The sequence below is a fragment of the Notamacropus eugenii genome, chromosome 2, assembly GCF_028372415.1.
Source record: "Notamacropus eugenii isolate mMacEug1 chromosome 2, mMacEug1.pri_v2, whole genome shotgun sequence".
NCBI classification, from domain to species: Eukaryota; Metazoa; Chordata; class Mammalia; order Diprotodontia; family Macropodidae; genus Notamacropus; species Notamacropus eugenii.
The window spans coordinates 133,312,550-133,335,109 of NC_092873.1; positions in this window are offsets into that span (position 1 = coordinate 133,312,550).

Sequence of the window (22,560 nt, forward strand, 5' to 3'; positions counted from 1 at the left end):
TCTTCCACACTTTTCTATAAAAACAATTCTCAGAATAATGGGAAAAACAGGAAGCCAATCACTACAAACCAGTCACAACCAGGTCTGAGGTTGGGATCGGGTAAGTAGGTCAGGTAGGTTTTAAGCACTTATGCTTAATTGGTTCATGAATATTAACTTCCCCTCACCTGGAGGAGCTAAAGCTCATTTATATATGAAGGGGGCTGACATTAAATAGGTGTGTCTGGAAGTTGTACACCTCAAAGTACTCAATCAGTGAGGAAATGAGGGAGGGACTTTGTGTTTCAGGACAGGGGTTTAAACCACTAACTTTCACTTTTGTGTTGTAGTGTTGTTCGGGCAGCACACCCACTTTTTGCAAGAAATGTATAGTAAAAGAGCTTGCCTCATCTAACTCAGGAGTCTTTATCATTCCTTCAGAAAATTTTATTGCTAACAAAATGAAGGCAGGAAGGAAATAAGAAAAGAAAGGAAGGAAGAAAAGAAGGAAGGAAGGAAGGAAGGAAAAGCTTCATCAGGTCAGATATATCGTTGCAAAGCAGGAATCAGTTTCTGGGGGAGAGAGAGAGAGAGAGAGAGAGAGAGAGAGAGAGAGAGAGAGACAGACAGACAGACAGACAGACAGACAGACAGACAGACAGACACAGAGAGAGAGAAAGAGAGAGAGACAGACAGACAGACACAGAGAGAGAGCGAGAGACAGAGAGAGAGAGAGAGAGAGAGAGAGAGAGAGAGAGAGAGAGAGAGAGAGAGAGAGAGAGAGAGACAGCAGTATTCCCATTTTATAACAATAAATCAGTCAGACTTTATTAGGTTTCAGTAAACGGTATATACTAACATGATATAGACAGAATGCTTTACCTCCGCAAAGTCTGTGAGGCTTTCTGCTACAAGTTTACACTGACTACAGAAAACTGTTGTTTCAAGGGTAGAGAACATATGTATCAAAAGGAATAACACATTGCTTGTGATAGTTGGAAGTACCTTTCTGCTTTTCGTGAGTTTTTAAGAAGTTATATTTAATCATGATGAGTAGGTTCTTTGTGGAGTCTTGGAGCAGTCTTTCCCTGATGAGTGAAGTTTGATTCCTCATGTAGAAATTGACTCTCATCACTCTTTTCTAAAAATATTATTAGAAATCAATGCAAAAAAAAAATCAAATATTCTGGACCTCAGAGTTTAGCAAGTTCCTTCTCTTGTCAAGGGGAAGAAGGTCAGGGAGCAAAACTATGATTTTTCTTCCTACCTAACTCATACCTTCACAAGGGTTTGTCTGAAATGCCTCTCTTTTCTGCCATGATTCTCTTTTCTTTCGTGGCAAAAATTTAAATGGTTAAATTTGAACTAGGTTGCAAATCTTATGCAAAACTCATCAAATCTAGTAAACTAATGTGAGTAATATCCGCAAATTCACTCTGTTTCATTCAATGACTTTTATAGACCGATAAATTGATTGAGGCTTCCCCCACTCCCCACCCCCAACCAACTCATAGACTAAAATATTTGATTTTCTGGATTATTCTATATAAATGTGCTAACTGAGGAATAAGCGATTAGTATCCTGTAAGATTTTCTTTTTTTTTTTTTTTGATAGAGTGAGTTGATTGGATGATTGGGTGATTGCTTCAATTAATCCTTACTTCTCTTCGAGTGATAAAATGTGTTTCTTTTTACTGGACTCATAATTGGAGACAGTGCAATTATGTTTCTGAAACACATGATGAGAAACGACTCTTTTTTTTTTTTTAATCTTTATGAACTTTATGGATTCTTTTATACGACCTCCATGCTAGAAAAACTCTGGCCATTTGGAATCACTTGGACATATGCATTAGAAGGCCAAGTACTCAAAAACTGTGGTCTACTACATAGAGATGTTCATCTCAATGATTCATTGAGTAAAATATTCACATCCATTGTCTTGGTCAATGTATGTCTAAGTCTTTCCAAAAGGTCATGACAAAGGGCCTTTTTCATGATCTGATGGATTTATCTTGTATCTCTTAAAATGGTAAAGTGATGATGGGACAAAGAAAACAGGAAAATAGTCCCATTTTTATGCCTCACATTGCAAAATCTCTCTTTTTTAAAAAATTATAATATTAAATGGAACATATTTGATGTGATTCTGTATTTCCTCATAGTGTTTTGTATGCATATATGTGTGTATGTGTGTGTTAGGTGTTAAATGCTGCTCAGATCTTATAGTTATGTATCCAATTATAATTTAAGCGATATTGTTTTGAATTCTTAAGAGACTTCTGTATTCCATGACTTGGGGATATACAATAGCACTAATAGAAAGGAGCTATTAAAAAGTTGGACTTTTGGGGCCAGGGAGAAATTTCAGGATCATCACTAGTGCTTTGAGGTTTCCAAAATACATTCCATCCCACTTTCTTCCTTTTGCTAAATTCTGAGATGAAAAACAATATTTATTTGAAAGGTCTATTCAAGGGATGCACTTTATGTTTGTGGTACTGTAAACTCACACATCACTGTTCTGATTACTAAGAGAAAAGAAGCAAAAATAGCAAACATCAAATAATACTACTAGATGAAAATGAATTATATTTTAAGGTGTAGCAAAGAACCAATTGTTAATGGTGAAGTATTCCCTCAATGTTTTGTGTAGTGTTCACCCTTCGATCCCAAAGAAGACCATGCCACGAGAAAATGATGACATGTGTCCCATTTGACTTTGTTTTGAGTGAGGGAGGGCTGTGCAAGTCACCATCCTCACTTCTCCTCCAGAGCCATCTGAATCCATTGACCAGACATTCATCAAGATGACTGGACCCAGGATGCACTGGGAGACCTTGACCCCTTCAGGCCAAGGTCTTTGCAGGTACTCACTTAAGGTGAGGCAATACCCATTCATTGAATATGGCTGTTTAAGAAGTAGCCAGGCCATGGTCCCTTTAATGAGGCCAAGAAAAAGAAAGACATCAGGCTGAGAGGGAAATAGCAAGAACTACTATTGATAGTCACTCTAAAGTAAGGAGGGTCCAGAAGAGCCTTGAGGCAGGAGCCCAATGGCGTCCCAGCTTCAGAGTGCAGTAGATTTAAGGTTTTTGGAAAGGAAAGGAAAGGAATTAGACAGTAAAACCCAAATAACCAGGAATCTTTTGGCCTGGGGTATCTCCTGATGAATATCTGGTCACTGAATCTAGATGGCTCTGAAGGAGAAGTAAGGCTGGTAACCTGTACAGCCTTCCCTCACTCAAAATAAAGTCAAGTGCAAGTCATGTCATAATTTCTCTGATGGCATGATCTTCTTCGGCAAAGAAGGATGAATAGTATCCTTTGAGTAGACACAGCTGACTGAATGGGGACCCAACTAGCTAGGTTACTCAGCTCCTCCTCTTCTCTCTGTCTCCCCCTCCCCTTCCTTCTCCTCTCCAAAGGAAGGTAAATTTGGATGGCCAATCCCTGAATGTATGTACAGGTAGTCCACTAAATACTTAGAGGAAAGGTAGAAATCAGTATAATATGAGAACTTTTTAAAGTTAAAAATATATGGTATGCAACTAAATCAATTCCAAACACTTCATTTTAAGCATATTATGAATAAAAATATTGAATTTGTTATAAGAAAGTTCATAGACATGACTTTGAGGAATTTATTCATAAATTTTTCAAGGAAAGCATTATAAAAACGCATGGGAAAAAGTCAGTTCTTATTAAAACCAAAAGTGACTAAGAAAACATAAGGTATTGACATGTCATCTTACTTTGGTATATTGGAATAGACTATCCTCTTTTAAGTCATATTAAACTTGGCATATATTAGTCTTTATTATTAATCTTTATTTTTTAACATTTTTTCATCATCCTCAGTAAATCTTACCTGAAGTTTCTCAATGTCAAAATCTAAACTGATTTCATTATTCTCACAGATTTAAAAAATAGTCTTTTTTCATCTTCTCCAGTAGATATTGGCATACAAGATGTAATTGTTTTCATGATAGTTTAATATAATACTAAAAATTGCTGTGAATTAATTCCTTCTGTATTATCTTCTCTCAATGACTTTTGGTCAAATCCTGTTCTGAATATTAGTAGCTAAACGAAAGTTTCTACATAATCTGTCCTCGAGTTCTTGAAGATTAACGCGATAGCAGATTCCAGGATGCTGAGAATACTTTCAGTATCACCCTATCCAATGATGTGTTCTCATTAAATAGGATTAATCTAGTTATAGTGCCTATTGAGAGACTTATCGTGAATAAGATTGTCCATTTAATAATGATACGATGAAACAAAGAGAAATACAAAATCCCCCTGAACCTAATGAAAGTTATTGCTATGGAGCTGTGGAGTGTAAAACCTACACTTTTCATATTTTCTAGATGGAAAAAATAAACCTTAAAAGCAAAATATGAGATAGTTTATCCTTAGTATTAACTACATATGTAAAAAAATGTGATGAACCTTGCATATAAAATTAACATGGTCAATAATTAGTGTTAAATAAAAAGTTACCTTAGTCAAAATATTGAAATTGTTATTTTATTCAGCATCTTCACTCTTTTTAGCCTAACCATAAATATTTTATAGTACAGGAATTTTATAATCTAGTCAACAAGTTGCCCATGTCACTCAGGGTTCAGTTAAAGGCAGTGGTTTTGTATTGTTTCCAAGATCAAGTAAAAAAATCATCTGTTCTGATTTTAAAGCCCTCAATAACCTTGACCTTTCCTGGCTTTCTGACCTTTAAGCCTTATACCACCACTACTTTCCTTGCCTGCCAAAAGCTCTGCTATTCAGTAACTCTGGTTTCCTTTGTGTAAATGACATCCCATATCCCAACTCCAAGTGTTTTCACTGGGTATCTTCTATGCCTGAAAGTCTTTCCTTCTTCATCTCTACCTGCTAGTTCCCATCAATTTTCTGCTAAAATCCAACTATCTTCTAAAAGCTTTTCTTCTTAAGCCTAGTGCCTTCCTTCCAGTATTTCTAATTCATTATAGCCTATTTATCATCTTTATATATCTATCCATGAATGCCTATTTTTACGCATCTAAATGTCTATATGTCAAAATGAAGTTTTATTGACAAATATCCTGGAATGGTTAACTATTTTCTTTTCCAGTAGATTACGACAAACCACGGTTAAGTGACTTACCCAGAGACAAACAACTAATAAATGTCTCAGGCTGGATTTGAAATTAGGTCTTCCTGAATTTAGGCCTAGGGCTCTATCCACTGAGGCATCTTGTTGTCTCTGTTTAGCACATAACAGGTATTTAATCAATTCAAGGTATATGACTCACCGTTTAGGCAGTGGTAGAGCAAAGAATAGAACACAGAGGCCCTTACAAGTTCAGTGTTTGTTCCATGAAATCATGTTACTTAGGTACACAATGTAAGCAACTACCTATTCTATCTTTGTGTGAAACTTGTCTTGGGAAGAATACCTTGTTCCATTCCTGAATAAAAAATGTGATTAAGGAACAGTCTTTCATCTGAATGTAACAGCACATAAACAAATTGGGCATGATGATGATGTATATGGGTCAGAGCTGATGAAGTCATGTGAGGAGTTATTCATCTACTAATATGTACCACTTATATTTATATAAGACTTTAGAGTTTATAAGGCATATGGTGAATATAATCTCATGAAGGGCATTTCATATATATATATATAATTATTCACATTATATTGATGAAGAAACTGAGACTCAGGGGGTTTAAGTGTTCAAGATGACAGGAGGATTATAAAAGAAATAACTCGATAGGCTAGAGTGGAATGAAAAGGAAAGTTGCATGAAACTTAATGGATACAAATGTAGAATGCTACATACTATATTCAAATAATTAGCTGTACAAGAGCGTAATGAGAAAATGGAACCAGAAAAAATTAAATATGGGAAAAAGGTGGGTTGTGGAGAGGATATTAAATAAAGACAACCATTTGATATAGCATCTCCAGAAGAAAGCAATGACTGAATTGTATCCAGAATGAAGGAGTTCAAGTACGTGTTACTCAGACTATTCAGACTGTCGGTTAAGAAAAATATCAGAAAATCACTCTTTGAAAGGACATTGACGACTTGGAGCACATCTGGAGAAAACGAAACATGATGGTCTGTCTCAACATGGCTGAAAACATCTTGTTTTGTGGCATGATGTTTTCAGTCGTGTTGTAAAATGCTTTCAGTAAGGATAAACATAGCATCAAGGTCAGCTACCACACTGATGCTAAATCCTTCAACTTGAAAAGGCTACATACAAGCTAAGACCAAAGTAGATGTGCATGATTTTCTGTTTGCAGATAATTGTGTATTCAATGCAGCTTCTGAAGCTGATATACAACAAAGTATGGATCAGTTCTCTGCTGATGCACTACTTTGGGCTTAATAATTTACATCAAGAAAACACAGGTGCTCTATCAGTCACAACCACATCATCAATACATGAAATCCATTAGTTACAGCAAATAGAGAAGTTTTGAATTCTGTGGATAAGTTCACTTACCTTAGTAGTATGCTTTTCAGGGATGCACACATTGATAATGAGGTTGAAGCACACATTTCCAGAACTAGTTCAGTGTTTAGGAGGCTCCAGGACACGTTGAAACTTGACTCTAGCACAATGATGTCATTTTGGTTCCCTTCAAGAAAGAAAGAATACCAACCAAACAATTGCATAAAGATTAGCCAAAGAAAGCAGATATGTCTAATTTTAAGAAGAAAACTTTTAGTGAGAATCTGATAGTTATTTTCAAGAATTTTAAAGGGATATTGTATAGAATCAAAATAGATTTCTTTTGTTTGCTCTGTGTTCCACAATCAAGAAAAATGAGTAGAATTTCTGTAATAATTGGTTTCAACTTTTTGTAAGAAAAACTTTGTCAGAATTAGATATGTCCAAAAGCTTATTGTACCTTAGCTGTATGTCAAGAAAACCAGATGACCACTTGTTAAAAATATTGCAAGGTAGATTCTTGTTTAAAAATATCTTGGGTTAGATGATTTATGAAAATTATTCATAGACTAACATTCTTTCATTTTAATACGTAGAACTAGAACTAAAATTCAGGTCTTACAACTACTAGTTCAGTACTTCTACCACACATCATTATGCTCATTTTTATAAATTTTTTAGAAGCAAGCAGAGATTTTTTCTAAAGTTAAGTTGTCTGTCTGCACAGCTCCTCACCTAGATACCTTTCATCAACATACATTTGAAGTTGTCATTGTGCATCCTTCATTTTTGAAGAAAATCATGGGGTGATGGTTTAACTTACTCATGAGTTGGATGTAAGTAAGTCAGAGTTGTACAATGTCATCAGCATCACTTTCTCTTCCAGAGTCATCAAAATACAGTGGAATGACAAAAGTCAAGATGACTGACAGTTACCCAGGATGCAATGGATGACTTTGGGGATTTCGATGTCTGATCAAGCTCTAAGGGCTACACAATGCCTGCTTTAGTGACCTGCAAGCAGTTGGAACAAATTATTCTGATGTGTCAATTTTGCTAGGGGAGGAAGTCATTATATGTTTTCAGTACACCTTCCCCAATTCACAGGTGGGTTTGAGACTTGTCGTTTACCTTCATCCTACCTGTCATGATGGTTTTCCTGGATTGTGGGAGCTGTGAATTCTAGTTTCTTGGAGACAAAGATGAAAGTTGGGTAAGAGCTAGACACCAAAGGTGAATGAGCACCCCTTATACCACATCAATGGTATAAGTCCTCCCTTAACGCCTCATACCACTTATAAATTAAATTTAAAAATTTAATAAGTTAAATCTACAACTCTCAGGATAGTTTTCTCGAACAGGCTCTTTAAATTTTATCAGATCTCTAAAAGATCAAAGAGACCAAAGACACTTTTGATCACTGTCTTTGGTAGGCTTCTCATCATTCAAAAAATTCATAAGGAATTTTACTTACATACTTTCATTTCACTGCTACTACTATAGCTGAGGTCCTTATTTCACTCAGCTGGACAATTACAGTAGTGCCTTTACTATTTTCTTGGTTTTTCAATCACATGTTTGTGTTGCTGTCATATTAACCTTAAAAGCATAGCTTTGATTGTGTCACTCACTTCATAAAGTGTCAGGAACTCACCAACGAATAAAACAAAACTTTTTAGGCAAATTATTCATGTTTTCTATATGTTGACCACATATTACTTCCTTCCCATCTTTCAATAACATACTACATTCAGACAAGACTTTTACTACAATATCTTTTGTATATTCTCACATCAGTGAGAAAGAAAACACTCACTGTTTCCTTTCCCTGGAAAACTTCTATCTATGTTCTGTCTTTGACTATCAAAATCCTACCAATATTTCAATGCCTTGCCCAAATATCATCACTGTCTTTGCATCTCTCCTATGGAATTTATCAAATACTTCTTCATACTGGAGAGCTATCATTACCTAGAGGATAGAGAGCTGTGTAGAAAACAGGAAGACCTTGGTTTAAGCTGTACCTCTGAGATATATTGGGTTATGACTCAGGGTAAGTCATCTAGCCTCTGTCTACCAGCCAGATGAGCACCTACTGTAGTTATTAGAGACTCATAGAGTTGTCCTGAGGCAATTTCTCATGTGGAATTGCCTGTATCACCACTGAAGCCAAAGATCTAGTCAATTCTATGTTCTCTCTTAGTTCCTCTGTCTCTATCTCTTTGTTTGACTCTCAGTGTCTCTCCATCTCTCTGTGTGTCTATGTTTGTATTTATGTGTATCACACACACAAGCATGCACACACACATGCACACATATCTGACTTTATGGAGCATGCATGATCTAAGACAAGAGTTAGCAAATTACAGCAAAAGGACGAAACAATTTTTAACTTGTTATCTTAACATAAATATGGAGCAGGTCAGATTTTACCCTCAAGTCTGTTGTTTGCCAACTCCTGCTCTAGATTAATGAAGAATAAATCTGTGTAGTATAGTGGGAAAAGCATTTGTTCTGGCTACTCAGGACCTGGGTTCAAATCCTACCTCTAATGATTAATATATGTGTGACCCTGGGTAAATTATTTTATTCTCATCTCCACTTCTTGGTCTCTTTCTCCTCATCTTCAAAATGAGACTGTTAGAAGAAATTGCCACTGAGGCAACTCCTACCTTTTTCTGTGATTCTTTGATCCTTTAATGTCAACAGCTCTAAGGACATGTAGTGCTTGGCTCCCTCTATGGCATGCCAGGAAGAAAGGCTCTATAGGTCACACATGTATATTAAAATGCAAGAATTGGTGGCTTTTTGCAAGGAAACAGAAAGAACAGGAGATGGGTGACCAAATTATGATAAACATGAATACCATGGCCCACTCTACAAAACTCCTTACTGCCTTGCACAAAACACTCTATTTTTTATATTTCTACCTTTGTATTGTCTGTCTCCAAAATGTAGAATTCACTCCCTCTGCACTTCTTCATTTTGAAGTCTCTAATTCCATTGAAAACTCAACCCTTTGATATCCTTCCCCAGGAGCCTTTTTTCTAACTCTCTTGGACACAGTTACCATCTATAGATATACCGTATCTTTTTAACTTATGTTTTGTATATAGTTTCTTTTGATCCAATGTAAGCTCTGTTAAGGACGGAACTGTTAAGGTTTTTGTCTCTGTGTCTGGAGTGCCAGAAAGAGCGTGGACTGATTGATTTATTGACACTTGACATTTTATGTAATTCTGAGAACGTGTTATTTAAATTAATTTTTTATCAATTACATGTGAAGAAATTTTAACATTTTTTTAAAATTTTGTGTTCCAAGGGAGAGGATTCTGGGACGATGGCAGAGTAGGATAGAAAATTCCGGGCTCCCTAGATTTTCTACCACAAAATATTTAAACTGCACATTAGAACAAACAAAGTGTCCATGGAGATAGATAAGAATAGGGACATAATCTGGGTCTTCCTGAGACAATTTGAGAAGATCAGAAGAAAAATCTCAGGAGGAGAGTTAGTCCCTGTGAAGAGTAAAGACCTCTTGGCTGGGTTCCATTTTAACAACAACCTGCGAGTCCTGGAGTTAGTTGTTTTGAGAGGCTGCATCAGCCACAGCTGCAGGAACTTTTATCCCTGGATAGTGAGGGGAGTTAGGTATTTGAGGCTGGGAAAATTGAGGAAACTTCTGCTGATAATGGCAGGTCCAGCTGTGCTGCAAAGAGTGATGGAGGCAACAGGCAACCAGTACAAGCCCAGTCAGCGCAGAAGCAGTGGGGCAGAAAGTCCCTGGCTGTGGGCACTTACAGGAGGTTGGAGATTTGTCTTTGGTTCCAGGCTATAGCGTAGAACTGAAGAACTGGGGCAAGAAGAACCATTTCCCATACTCCAGGGCTAGAGTTGATTGCACAATTAAGATATTATCATGAAAATATGCACAGGCAAAGGAGAAAGAATCCAATCCTAGAAAGCTATTATGGGAATAGAGATCACTGGGATTCATCTTCAGAGGAGGAAACCAAAGTGAAGAAACACCCAAAGAGTAACATCAAGTGGTCACCTGCCCAAAAGGAATTTACAGAAGATCTTCAAAATCACATTAAAAATTCAATGACAGAGGGGGAGGAAAAACTAAAAAAAAACTAATTCAAGGAAAACAAGAAGATTATGAAAGGAAAGTCAAACAATCAGAAAAGGAGATTCAGACTCTTAAGGAATAAAATTGCACCTTGAAAGCCAGAATTGTGCAAAGTAAAGTCAGTGAAATTATAAGAGATCAAGAAATAATTCAACAAAACATAAATAACTAAAAACAGGATAGGAAGTGAAACATCTTATAAGAAAAACAACAGATTTGGAGCACAGACCAAGAAGAGAAAGTTTGAAAGTAATCAGGGTATTTGAAAGCTATTGTAAAAGGAAAAATCTCGAAATAATAATACACGAAATAACTAAAGAAAATTTTCCTGATGCATTAGATCGGGGGAGGGGTTGAAGGAGTAGAAATAACAAAAATCCATCGTTCACCAGTTAAAAGAGATCAAATTAAGAAAACTGATAGGAATATTATAGTCAAATTATCAAAACCCCAGCTCAAGGATAAAATACTAAAAGTATAAAGATTGAAACAATTTAATATGATGGTGTCACAATTAGAATCACACGAGACCTAGTAGAAGAAGACAGATTTGATAGATTCACAAGCTATCAAAGAGCAAAAGAACTGGAGTCTGGCCAAAAATATTATACCCTGAAAAGTTAAGTGTTATCCTGAATGAAAAAAGAATGGACATTTGATAAACTTTCAGACTTTCAAGACTTTGTTAAAAAAAAAAAAAACCTGAACTCAATATAAGATTGACATATAAGATTCAAGAGAACTATAAGATACATACCAAATACTAATTATAAGGGATTCATAAGATATTTATGTTTACTTTTTAGATATATGTGTATATATATATACATATAGATATACATATATATATACACATATATGTAAGTACATATCATTCTTATAATAATTGGTTAGCTCATAAGAAACATTGGGGCAAAGTATGATACGAATTCAAAAAGTAAAACCATTTAGGAACAGCTAAAAAGAGTAATGATTGGATACAAATGAGGTTCAATAAGAAGAACTGATAAAGAGGAATTAGATGTGAGAGGAGAAATGGTAATTCTGGTAATCTACTTTCTTTGGAAATGGATTTAAGAAGGAGCAATACATAGATATTTACAAGAGTGTAAAAGTCTTTTTTTATTGCTTTCTGGTTTATGAAGAGAGGCACAAAAAACCAAAAAAAAAAAAAAAAAAAAAACCAACCAAAAAACCATGCACAGTAAAGAAAAAAAATAAAAGTCACAAGGAAGTATGGAAAAGATGGACAATTCTCAACAAAACATGTATTATTTATCATACAGTCTTTCATGAAATGAAAGTTTATTTTTATATATGTTGAATCCTTTCATGTTTTGCTCTGTATATGACATGCTTTTTTTTCTTTCTTACTTAGTATTTAAGTTCCAATATTAATGTTTATAATTTTTTTGTTTCTTTTTGTCTATTCCGTATTTGCATTCTGACCTTTAAATCTAAAATAAAATTTAAAAAAATAAAAATGAGTTCCAAATTCTTTCCTTACCTCTTCCTCTAGACTCTTCAGTACTAAGGCAAGTAATATGATATAAATTATACATGTATAGATATGAAAACCATATTTTCATATTATTCATATTGTAAAAACAATCACTGAAAAAAAGAAAACAAAATAGTTTAGAAATCTTATATTTCTATCTTCATTCAGACTCCATCAGTTGTTTCTCTGGAGGTGGATAGCATTTTTCATCATAAGTTCTTCAGAACTGTCTAAGATCATTGTGTTGCTGTGTATAGCCAAGTCACTCACAGTTGATCATGATATAGTGCTGTTCCTGTGTACAATGTTTTCCTGTCACTTCTCACTTCACTTTTCAATAGTTCATGTAAGTCTCTCCAGATTTTTATGAATACATCCTGTTCATCATTTTTCATAGCACAGTGGTGTCCCATCACATTCATATACCAGAAATTGTTCAGCCATCCCCAAATTGATGGACATCTTCTCAATTTCCAATTCTTTGTCCAACCTAAAGAGCTAAAATAAATATTTTTGTACACATACTTAATTTCCCTTTTTTTAGAGAATATCTTTGCCATACAGACTTAATAGTGCTAATGCTGAGTCAAATGGTAGGCATGATCATATAGCCATTATATTGTCTTTTGGGCATATATCCAATTTTCCTGCATAATTTCTTGAAATATAATGTTTAGGCTCTTTGTTTACTATGTTTTTTGAGTAGTTTGGTAATTCTTAAATCCAGTTTCCTCAATCTATTTTCTTGGTCACTTGTTTTTTCAACGAGATACTTCATATTTCTTTTCATTCCTTTGTTTTGTTGTTTCTTCATAGATTCCACTTGCATAATTCTAACTTTTAAGGAATCATTTTCTCCACTGAATTTATATACCTCTCTTTCCATATGGCCAATTTTGCTTTTTAAGAAATTTTTCTCTTCAGGGAATTTTTGTGCCTTCTTTGCCAAACTGTTGAATCCATTTTTTCCCATAATTTTCTTACATTCCCTCCTATTTTTTTCCCTAATTTGTCGTCTACGTTTTAAATTTCATTTTCAAAATCATTTCTGACCTCTTCTCAGGCTTCAAATGAATGTACATACTTCTTTGAGGCTCTGAATGTGGTAGAGTTTGACTTTGTTGTCTTCCTATGAGTTTTGTTTTAATCTTCTCTGTCACTACAGCAACTTTCTTTAGGCGTGTTCTTTGGTTTTCTTTCACTCATTTTTTTTTCTAACCCATTTCTTGACTTTTAGGTTTCTGTCAAAGTTAAACTCTCCTTTTGGACTGGAAGGGATATTGTCTCAAGTTTCAGGTTTTTCATGTTGCTATTTGCAATGCACGATTTTATTTTTTTTTTAATTTCGAGTTCCAAATTCTCTTCTTTTCTCTTTTCTCAGACCCCTCAGTGAGAAGGCAAGCAATTTGATGTAAATTATACCATATTTCCATATTAGGTAAAACATAAAAGAAAACAGACCAAAAAGAAAAAGAAAAAAGAAAGAAAGAATGTAAAGCATAGTATGCTTCAATCTTCATTCACACTTCATCACTTCTTTCTCTGGAGGTGGATAACATTTTTCACCATAAATTTGCATGTTTTTAGTTCTAAAAGTGTATTATGATCTAAAGAAATATGTATTCACTGCTCTCTGGCCTTACTTCTGGTCTTTGACCAGCTACAAGCACTCTTTTTCACCTTGGAGCTGTAACCAGCGTCCTAGCTCCTGTTAACTCTTCTCCCTGTCTTGGAACTCTCACCTAGAACTGCATATGGCAAATGCAACAGAGCCCTGGTCCAACTGCCATCAAAGGAAACTCTGTATTCTCTTCCTGAACTGTTGCCTGAACCCTTTACCCTCTGTAGGCTGAGAGTTCAGGAAACTACTGCTACTTCTTCAGTCACCCCCTCCCCCCAAGGTCTGTACTGGACTTCATTTCACTCTCTTCCCAAGAGACAGACCTTTCCTGCCAACTTCCTATGTTGTGTTAGCATATTAAATTGTTTCACCCATTCCTTTTGTTGGTCCGGCTGCTCCAGAATTCATTTTGATGCATCATATTACTTATTAACATTATGTTAATGATATTTGGAAAGGATTTTGGGAAACCTCAGGTAAGTCCCTTGCTTTACTCTAGAATTTTGGCTATAGGACAAGAAAGTATTACTTTTAAAACACACTGTATACATCTGATTACCATTGTGTAGCTGGTGCTCAACCTTAATCAAAAATACATAGAAGCAATGATGAACTCATTTCCATCTCTATATTCCATTCCACTGAGTCACGAAATGTAATCCCAATAACTTATAACCTTCAATAAGGATGATTGATATATCTGACAATCCCTCTAGGAATTGTATGCACTATATAAACTATAACATTGCCATTTTTCTTCTAAAATATAAACCTGGCCTTAGGCCACATGTGCGCAACTAAAAAGAATATGACATACCTGAACAATTAATTTGGTGTGATCTGTCTTGTTTATGAAAACATTCGAGTAATAGATATCTTAATGAGCCATAGAAAACAGACTGACCAGTCTCACTGCCACTTATTCACCGTTGCCATGACTTCAGTTCAAGACATAGGATAGTTTCTGCCTATTATTCACTGAGAATGACTAAAGCAATTACAAGAGAGCTTTCTTATTAATTCCGTGATCGAACAGTGCTCTTATGACATCTGTGTACTAAATATAACACTCAACCTACTAGAATATCATATAATTTGATTGACAGTAATTGCTACCATATGCTTACAAACATTAGTAATTGCTATCCCATATGCGTGTATATCGATGTATACATACATGTGTACATGTGTATATATGCATGCATATATAAATATATATATGCATTTATATGTATATGTGTGCATGTATATGTATATACATATTCACATATACATATAGGTGTATACATATATGCATACATATGCGTGTAGACACATATACATATGTGTGTATATGTGTGTGTGTATATATATATAATATACACACTAGCACTACTGTAGAGCTTTCATTCAAAACTGTGATGGAAACTGTTCATCTTAGTCTTTGTCTGCTTTGAAATACTATTTTTGAATTACCATTCCTTTAGAGAAGAAGCTCAGCATCTTTTAATAAGGACAGCACTCATTAGGGTAAGTTGCTCATTAGTTAACATAAATGTATATCTTTGGAAAAATAATGCAAATTACACCCATACATGCTTTTGACAAATTTCAACTTTAGGAATATTCAGGTCAATAGCTTAAATCTTGGGCTGTAAAGTATTCTCAATGATATCTGTCTTAAAGGACCTGCAATACAAGGGATTTCTCAGAGCACTTTTATTATTTATTTACTTACATATTCATATATTCATTAGTTCATTCATTTATTCATTCAAAAAATATTTACTAAAGTTCCCTAATAGGCAAGAGATGGGCACTGGATCTATGTTATATGATAAGGTTCAAAATAAATAATGAGGAATATCAAACTTTGAAAGGGAAATGACTTGGGATATTATAACTATCTTTAAGCATTTGGAAAGAAAACTTATGGAAGAGGGATTTCATACTTGTCCTACTTGTTTTCAGAGAGCAGGATTTCTGAACTAATGAGTGGAAATTGTGTGGGCATAATTTTAGTCATAAAGGTTGAGTGTAGAGAGAAATAATTTCTAATAATTTAAATTGGCTAGATCAAATTGGGTTTTCTTGGAAGGTGACAGGTTTTTCCTTACAAAAGGTATTCAAGTAAAGGTATAATTCCAATTTTTGTGTTTTCCCTTCATAATTTCAGATGATCAATGATATCCCGTCCTATTAAGTATTTGTGATTCTGTAACTCTGGGAATTGAAAAGAAAGCTTAAAGGTAATCTAGTCTGGCGATGAGAACTAAACAATAAATTAAACGATAAGCGAGGTGGCACAAAAATGAAGCAGTGTGTCAAGATAGAATTTGTTTGTTGATTTATCTTGTTTTTGGGGTTCAAAAATCACTTCCATATATATCAGATATTTTCCCACTCCTTCCCCCTCATTCCTCCTTCCCTCCTCACCCCCTCCCTGATATGGCATTAAATGCATGTTGCATGAATGGGAGTAACCATGAAACAAAACATAGTACAAAAGAAAATGGTCTGTTTCGATCTGCAATCCAATTCCATAGTTCTTTCTCTGGATGTGGAAGGCTTTTTGCCTCAAGATCCATTGAAAATTTTTTAAGTCCATGCATATCAATGAAGTACTAAGTCTACCAGAAAAATTTGTCACACACTGTGGTTGTTGCAGTGCACAAAGTTCTCCTGGTTCTGATCCTTTCACTCAACATTAGTTCATACAAGTTTTTCCAGGCTTCTCTTAAGTCTTTCTGTTCATCATTTCTTATAGCACAATAGTATTCTATTACATTTATGTACCACAACTTGTTGAGCCATTCCTCAATTGATGGCCACACCCTTGATTTCCAGGTTTGGCCACCACAGAGAGAGCTGCTATAAATATTTTTGTACATGTGGGACCCTTTCCCATTTCTATGATCTCTTTGGGCTACAGTCCCAGAAGCAATATTGCTGGGTTAAAGGGTATGCACATTTTTGTAACCCTTTGGGCGTAGTTCCAAGTTGCTCTCCAGAATGGACCTCACAGCTCCAGCAATAATGAATTAGTGTTTCAACTCTCCCACATAGTCTCCAATATTTGTCATCTTCCTGTTATGTCATGTTAGCCAATCTGAAAGGTGTGATATGGTACCTCAGAGCTGTTTTCATTCACATCTCATTAATTAATAGTGATTCAGAGCATTTTTCATATATCTAAAGATAGCTTTAATTTCTTCCTCTGAAAATTCCCTGCTCATATCATTTGACCATTTATCAATTGGGGAATGACATCTATTCTTGTACATTTTTCTCAGTTCTCTATATATTTTTTGGAAATGAGGCCTTTTTCACAGACACTGTGTGCAAAAACTCTTTGTTAGTTTTCTGCTTCCCTCCTTATATCTCCTGTACTGGGTTTGTTTGTACAAAAGCTTTTCAATTTCATGTAATCACAATTATCTATTTTTCACTTCAATATCTTCTCTGTGGCTTGTAGGGTCATAAACTTCTCCATTTTCCACAAATCTAACAAATACACTAATCTTTGCTCCCCTAATTTGTTTATGTCATCAATCTTTGTACCTACATCATGTGTCCATTTGGATTTCTTGTGTACAATATCAAACATTGGTCAATGCCCAGTTTCTGCCACACTGTTATCTAGTTTTCCCAGCAATTTTTATCAAACAGTGAGGTCTTATCCCAGCTGTGGTCCTTGAGTTTATCAAATAGTAGATTGCTATATTCATTAACTACTCTCTTGAGTACCTCACATATTCCACTGGTCTACCCCTCTGTTTCTTAGTCAGCACCAAGTGATTTTGATGACTGCTGCTTTATAATACAGTTTAAGATCTGGTAGGCCTAGGCCTCCTTCCCTAGCATTTCTTTTCTTTAGTTCCCTCTATATTCTGGATCTTTTGTTCTTCCGGACCAATTTTGATAGTATTTTTTCTAGCTTTAGAAAATAATTATCTGGTAGTTTTATTGGTAAGACACTGAGTGAGTAAATTAATTTAGGTAGAATTGTCATTTATATTATTATAGTTTGACCTACCCAGGAGCAACCAATGTTTTTTCACTTACTTAAATCTCACTTTATTTGTGAGAAAAGCGTTTTGTAATTGTGCTCATATAGTCTCAGGGTTTGTTTCAGCAGGTAGACTCCCAGATATTTTGTAGTGTCTACCGTAGTTTTAAATAGGATTTATCTTTCTATATCTTGCTGTTGGACTTTAGTAGTAATATATAGTAATATACAGAAATGCATATGATTTATGTGGGTTTATTTTGTAACCTACAACTTTGCCAGTTTTTTTTTTTTTTTTGGATAACAAATATGACTGTTGGTTACTCAGCCCTGGGCCCATAGCATCTCATTTTTAGTTTTCTATAATTGGACATAATACTCCACCATACTTGATAGGCCAAAACTATATATTGTTTAGGAATTGCTGAGCCTTATCGGTATCTTTGTGATAACACTCACACATCAGGCAGTTTCTATACGAAAGTCAGTTTCTCATTGGTAATAAACTATTTCGAGAAAATATAAGTCTACATTTCTCAAAAATGCTAATCAATTCATGTATTTCAAAATGGATTTTTATGCTATATTTGAAAAAGTGTTTTTGAAATGGAATCTTTGCTTTTACGTAGCCTGGGAATATGATCTTTCTGTCTGGGTTCATTTTTACATGACCCCAAATCTACTTTCCTATCTGAATGAATAACAACTTTCTTTTATTTGGAGGGAGGATGTGAAACAAGGGATGAAAAGTACAACAAAGACTTCATAGGAATGGACTCCTACATCTTCAAATGATACCGTATTATTTGGCATCTAGTAAGATTTTTTAATCACTTGTAGTTTTCCTAGTAAAAGTCATGATGACATGGCAGAACTTCCCTGGTACAAGGTCCCCAAAAATCCAGACTGGTAATACTCTTTCATTTGTTCATTTTCACAACTTAAATATATTCGCCAAACACCTATCAAAAAGATTTTCCTAAAATGGTCATCTTACATCACTCTTGATGGTTTCATTCAGTAGTTTCAATTATGTTTGACTTTTTGTGACCCCATCTGGGATTATCTTGACAAAGCTGTAAACGTGGTTTGCCATTTCCTTCTCTGCCTCATTTTACATATGAGTAAATTGAGGGAAACACGATTAAGTGACTTGCCCAGAGTTACACAGCTTGTACTTGTCTGAATCTGTATTTGAATTCAGGTCCTTCTGACTCTAGACGTGTTTGTCTTTCCACTGTTCCATCTAGCTGTCCAATGCTATTATGTTGCAGTAAGCAACAGATTATAAATGCCTGTGCCTGTCTATTCTCTCTCTGATCAAATATAATTTCCCCTGCAGAACACTTAAAGCTCTGTGCAATTTTGTCCTTGCTACCTCTGTGTCCCTCTTACATGTAATATTCTCTTACACACTCTCTAAGTCTTTTGCTTTTATTTGCCATATTCACCTACATGCTGTTCTTCAAACATGATGATACATCAATTTTCTCGATGCTTTGGCACTGCTTGTCCAACTTTCCTGTAATTATCTCTCTCTCTGTCACTCTTTCTCTCTCTCTCTCTCTCTCTCTCTCTGTCTTTCTTTTTCGCCCTCTTCCCTTCTCTTCAATTACAACTATTGGAGTCAAGTGTTTTCTTCATGATTTAGCACAAAGGTCAACTTCTACAGGAAACATATCCTGTACATACATATGTACAAGCATATATATGCACATATATGCAAACACACATACACATATACATATACACTCACACATACACCTTTATGTATACATATCGTGTTATTAAATATAGTCCACCATATAAAAATATGTGTATATATGTGTGTAAACATATGTATAAGAATATACAGTATATACACACACCCCAAGTCGAAAATAGTCTCTTGAAAACTATGTGTGTATGTATGTATGTAAGTATGCATGAATATATAAATATGTGTGTATCCCCCCCCAAGTAAAAGCTGAACTTCTTGAGAGTACAGGGTGGTTTCATTTTTGTCCTTTTTCCCATAGTTAACTTATCAATTTTTTTAAAATTGAATTAAAATGTTCTATCTTTTGAATCAAAATAGTTTTTTTTAATTTACAGTTTATATTTTCTTTTGTGATTTCTATATCTGTTCTCTTTTACACAGTAGATAAGAGAAAAAAAACCAATACCAGTATATTAGGGATTATAAAATTAAATAATCACATGTGCATTAGTCCTTAACTCTTAGAATGAAATTTATACACATTTCTTTATTAAATTGATTGAACAAATATTTCTTGAGCAACTATAGTATAATAAGATTGTTCTGGAAAGGATATGAAGTTTAGGGTATAACCAAATCTTGTTGTCTTGAAGTAACTGACTAAAGCATAGAGTACATAGCAAGTAATTTCATATATGAGTGATATGATTAATTTATTGGTTTACTCAACCCTCATACTGTCAATGGAAGAGGAAGAGTATTTTTTTAAAATACAAGGAATTTGGCCCAAATTTTTATCTTCCATGAGGAAGAATGTCATCAGATTTCTGTAGAAGATGTAACATAAACATGTAAAATATGTAATATTAAAACATAAATATGTAAATAAATATTAAAACATAAATAAACATAAATATGTAATCAACATAAAGTGTTTTCTTAATATGCTTAGGACTCAAAGTGGTAGTTGATTAGAAACTTGAATGTTTATGATTAACTTAGCCATTTGCTTGCAGCCTTTCATATTAAATTGTCATTGTTCCAAGGGTTTATGTTTAGTACCTGTGAGTAATCAATATTGGGACATTTACAAAAGATGTGAATAACTATAAAATCAAGAAGTGGCTCTGAGAAAAAATGAACAAGGAGAGATCAATTACACATGTCAACCATGAAATACTTAAGTAATGCATGGGTTAGGAAATTTGGAGAAGTGATGTATTAGGAAAAGTCCTGGCTCTGCCAGTGACTCATTGGCAGGAAATGACTGATAAGCTATTTCTTTCTTGGACGTTAGTTTCTATTCTGGAAAAAAACAAAGTTGATTTACAGTTTTCAATATTTTTCTCCTGAAGCAGTGAGATTTTATGTTTGGAAAAAAAACTTTGAGTCTTAATGATCTTATGATCACCATGTAAAACATTAAATTCTTGATTGATTTAAACTACCATTCATGATGTAGGGTTGAATGTCTTCTGGGTAAGATTTCTTGTTAACACAGGTTCTTAGAGATATATGCAATTGTGTGGACCATGATACTTGATAACTATCACCTCCTCAAATGTTCAGAATCATGACATATTGTTCTTTCTTGTTCCCTATACTGAGCTTGTGTGCTGAAAGAGAACTCTTGAAGGGGGAAAACATTGACTACAGACAGGAATTTTATACACATAATCCGAAGTCGAATGGCTGAAGTAATGACTTACAATACACTGGAGTATCACATATCCTCAACCAGTGTTGAAAATTGGATCATTTTTCTGTGCTTTTGTTGTTAGTGACATATTCTAACTGTCTTACTGTGGGACTAAACATGGATTTCCTGTTAATGTCAACTGCAATGGTTTTTTCTTAGAACTGATCTTTGCAGCATGGGAACATGGTCTGAAAATAAAATTAAGTTAATGATACATCACTTCACTTTGCACTGACCATTTTGCAATTAATCCATTTTCTCTGCACATGGTTATACAACTGATAATAAATTTTCTTCTAGGAAAGAAACTATTTCATGTCACCATTAGCAAAAGTAACTAAATTTCCTTCCCACTCCAGGATATGTTGTACTATAATATTTTCCCCCAAAGGATAATTTCTGTCTCAAAGAAAGGAGATTCTCCTAAAAATATTTAACAGAAATGATTTTGATGACATCTGTTGGACCAAATCTAGAGAGAGAAAATAAAATAAAAGTCTTTGGTTCAAAAGAAAAGTCAAATCAACTGTGTGACTGAAAAATCAATTAATCTGAAAAAATATTTGAGAGTATTAGAGAGGGAATGAATGAAAATTATCAGGTCCATGTTTAGTGTTAAACAGTACATTGTGTACCTGAGATAGAAACAAAAAGGTAGAGATAATCCAAGTCTTCAAAGAAAAAATACATTTTGAAGAATCATGTCAAAGGAAAGAAATTTAGCATTTTGAAGCTTCACATTGCTAATGGAACAGTGAGTTGATGTATGAGGTAGTCAGTTGATGCCCTCATTTCGTAGAAATATTGATTTGATTGATGTTCCTAGAGCAAGAAGGATAAAGCATGGGAAAAGGGGGACTGAGTATTTATATGACATTGGATTAGAAGGCATTATGGTCTGTGTGGATGGCTGGGTAGGTAAGGAAGACAGTGTACTGGAAGTTCAATGATCATGCTGTGACAGGGTATTCAATAAAGACAATTCATTCTTAGTTTAGATTAAGAGACACTCTGAGTTGAAAATTTGGCCATTAGTCAGTGAAACAGAAAATACACATTTATGAAGAGTTTTATCTATGCCAGGCAATGTGTTAAATGATGGGGAGATAAAAAAAGCAAAGCAAAACAAAACAAAACAAAATAGTCCCTGCCCTTATGCATCTCATATTATACTGGAGGAGATAAATGTGAAAATAACTAGTTACATACACAATGTATGTACATTATGTGGAAGGCAACTTCAGAGGAGGAAGCAACATCTAATTAACTCTGTCTTCCCTGGGTAGGGTGTTATATCTTAGGAAAGACATAAATAAGCTAGAAAAGACCAAAAGGAGGTCAAACTGATGAATGAAGGTTATGGGTATCATATCATATGACTATCAGTTAAAGGAATTTGAGATGTTTAACTTAGAGAAGACTTAAAGAAAACAATTTAGCTGTATTTAAGTATCTGAAGAGAGTAGAATTGTTCTGCTTTGCTCCAAA